Raw genomic sequence first — 3866 nt, 5'->3', positions numbered from 1 at the left:
CTTTTTGTCTTAGTTTATTTTATGTATACAACTGGCCTATCTAGCACATTGCTTTGCCTTGTGTGTAGTGCTTGAAACCTTAGCTAGGTCTAGAGTAGTAGAATTAGTGTAGACGTGGTGTCTAGACTAAGTCTGCCCATGTGGACTTCTTGTCGCACTTGAAGAACGCTAGCAGCGAAGCGTGATAGGCCTCTGCTGGACATTAGGAGTTCTCTTTAGTGTGTTGTTAGGCAAGTTGCAAATAATAGTTGGCCTGCATGGTAGCGGCTTATGGAAGTGTTTCGCCACACCCTTTTCACCTATCGGCCACAATAGGAAGGGAGTTAAATCTCAAGTATACTTAGGATAGCTTAGCCAGAAGTCAAATACTAGAAATACCTCTCTACCCAATCCTAAACCGTTTGATCACAATCCGATGACTCAATTGGTCTAGTTAATCCACTTCTCGTTCCCCGTAGAAAATACGATACCTGGAATACTCCTGGTGAAGTGCTACATTGACCACCATCCGCTTGCGGTAAAACCGTTTGCCACTTCTGGTGTCACACAAGCATTCCTAATGTTGTGCTAAGGACTGACAATCCTAGATAGTGACGCTAAGAAGAGTCAACAATTAGTGCATCAGGCTCTCCATTGTTGATATGGAGAAAAATGGGTCGATGATGATAGCAACTGCTTACTTTTGGTCAGATACCTTTAATGCTTTCATGTTCGGTCATGGCCTAGCTTCTCCAACCCTTGCCGATGTGCTCATTGTCACAGAACCGACCAAATTATAAGAGTTCAAGTGTAGAAACGATCGACAAGCAATCAAGTTTCCAAACTTGAGCCCATATAATCCCGGTAGTCAATTGAAATCACGAAGGACTTCAAACCAACTTGCAACAAACCAAGATCGTAATAATTCAGCACAACATAGCGAGTGTTACGTAGTCATTCATTGCCGTCAAAGCGGCACCACATCGGAGTATTAAGTTATTACAACACTTGTTCGAAGTAGCAGAAGCAAAATAATTACACAAACACTTTCCAAATCCAGTTCTTAAGTTCGAGTTACTGCCAGAGTCTACATCATCCTTCCAAAAGCATCAGATACGAGGTCGTTAGAGAACCGTGCCCAACGGTTAGTCCTCATCCCCAGCGGGATGGAGACAGGTCTTGCAGAAGCCGTCATAAAAGATGTCATCTGCAACAGGTGGGAGATAAACCCTGAGTACGAGAATGTACTCAGCTAGACTTACCCGTCTAGTACACATAAAGGACACCAAGGATCATGCAAGGCTAACATATAAAAGTAGAGCTAGTTGACTCAACATTTTGCCAAAAGCCTTTATTATGACTAACACATTGTAAGAGCATCATATTTATTTACCATTAGCCTACTACTAGATTAGCACCTGTACTAAACACTTAACTTGATTATTACAAGCAATAATAACCATATCAAGTTCATCATAAGTTCTTTCTTGCTATCATCATTATCATGAACCAAGTTCATTAGTGAACGCTACGTTTGCCGCTGCTCTGTCAAGTTCTCACTAACCGGGAGAGACGGCGATTCGAATCGAATTCCTATCCAGCTGGAGGGTTATTCCTAGCACTCACCCAAGCATCCCCCGTCGGAGAGCCAACGGGTCACCTTTGGTACAACTCAGGAATCGCGGCTCCGATCAGCGCCGCACTCCCAGGGCTACCATTCTGCCAGGGAGGTCAGGAATTTTAACTCACCTGCCTTTGGGCTTACGCCAATGGTCCCCCGCACACCGCACTTCCTCCGGTAGGGCGCACTTTATACTTGCCGGTCTTCCGGCCTGAGTCATACTACTCGGCTTCGCGGTCGGAACGAGTTATCCGGCCAACTAAGTGTCAGGCATGCGTTCAACATCACAAGAGGACGTACAATGATCGGTCCTTAACTGCCACAGGTGGAGCTACTACAACCTTGCAAAACTCCGCCCGGCTTAAGTCAAATTAATCAGGTTCCATACACGATAGCACATATAGACCATCATGATCCGACACAACCATATATCGCGCAGGCGACAGAAAATCACCCGACTTCTACCGATTAAGCAAGGCTAAGCTACTACTCGATCCTAACTCTACAACCAGGGTAAGGTAAAATATCTGGACAAGGATGGAGTAAAGTGCAGCAAAGGTTTCATCACAACTCCTATACTTAATGCATCAATAGATATAACTTATTAAATAAACTTTCGAAAATAAGGGAGGCTTAGAATGCTCCGGGGCTTGCCTTTCACGAACGAGGCTGGCTCGTGGCTTAGGCACTCAACCTCTTCTTCGGGCTCCTCGAGTCCGACTTGCTGGACCTCCACCTCCGGGTTGCCCTCCTGGCCTTCGGGATTCACTTGCAGATCGAAGGAGGCTGTCGCGTCCGATGCACCTATTGCATGCTCGAGGAATAAGAAGATGTGCATACAAAAGAATGAATGCTTGATACATAAGTGACTCACTGGACACTCATTTATGGAGCAAAAGTTATAACAAGTTCCCACAAGTTAATAAGTTTACTTAGCCCAAGCCTAGCATGATAGCCTATATCAGCAAGCAACATAGAACGGTAGTAGCTCAGTAAACAGATCATAACTATTACCACAAAGATCCAACAAATCTAAGTGAGGACATTCTGGAAAGCTTATGAAATTGTCTACAAATCATCTTTAAACATCACAGCAAGATTCATATATTAAACCAGTCATTTAAACAAAGTTCCAGGTTCTGTCCCAGCAAAACAGACAGCACCTATTTCTAGAACCCAACTTGGAACAGCTATAACATGTAAACTACTTGGCCAAATGACCTCAAATTTAAACCACAGCTAGTTCAATAAGTTTACAACAACTTTGATTTAGACCAGCTTCCCAGAAAACCAAGTTATCCTTAAACAAAAGTTAAATTACTCCCTTGCTGTCCAGAACAGCATTTAACCCTTTAAATAATTATTTGATGACATAACCGAAACGTAACCCATGCCAACCACATGGCTTATGAGCACAAGCATATCACAAGGTTACCAGAACATCAAATGATAACCCTCAAACATTTACTCAACAAGGCATTTATTAATTAATTCTAGAAAGGAGCATAATTACAAGATATTAGTCAAGCTGCTCAGAAACATCTACAAAAATTACAGAAGCACAAGTATAGCACCAAAGCATCACCATAAAAATTTCAGAGCAATTGCACATACCAAATTAAAGTTATGCATTTAACATATAACAAGGTATTTATTTCATAAATTCAGAAACATGAATTATATGGTGTCAAACAACAGATTTCAGATTATTTACATCTTAGGGATGTCACAAACAAGTTTACCACCAAAGTAGAACACCAGCAAAAGCACCAATTATTTTATGTGATTTACTCAAGGAAACAAGCCAAATCTCAAACATAAATTACATTACAAAGCTGCGGTATTTCAAAAATTATGAAATATTTACCAAAGCATTGTAGTACCACACAGAGTCTACCATAAAATTTTCATGGCAAACTAAGCAGTATAACAAGAGATATGAATTTACTCATGAATAACCAGATTAAATTCTTAATAAATATTTTCCTAGAAAACATGGTCCATTTTATATTTTTATTAAAAACTAGCCATCTCAAGGAATACCACAAAATTGGTTTCACAATTTTTGGATCTCAGAAAAAGGAGATATGATTTTTTTGCAAGAAAGCCAAAATCCAGATTTGAATAAAAGGAAGGGGGTGACCGTTGAGTCACTGGCAGACGGGACCCGCGCGTCAGTGACACCGAGAACAGAGCACTTCTTCGCCGGCAAATGCTCGCCGACGGTGAGCTTCTCCGGCGGATCCAAGGGCACCAACGTGCTCCT

Source organism: Sorghum bicolor, chromosome 3 (assembly GCF_000003195.3).
Source record: "Sorghum bicolor cultivar BTx623 chromosome 3, Sorghum_bicolor_NCBIv3, whole genome shotgun sequence".
Lineage (NCBI taxonomy): Eukaryota > Viridiplantae > Streptophyta > Magnoliopsida > Poales > Poaceae > Sorghum > Sorghum bicolor.
Note: the sequence above shows the minus strand (reverse complement) of the source record.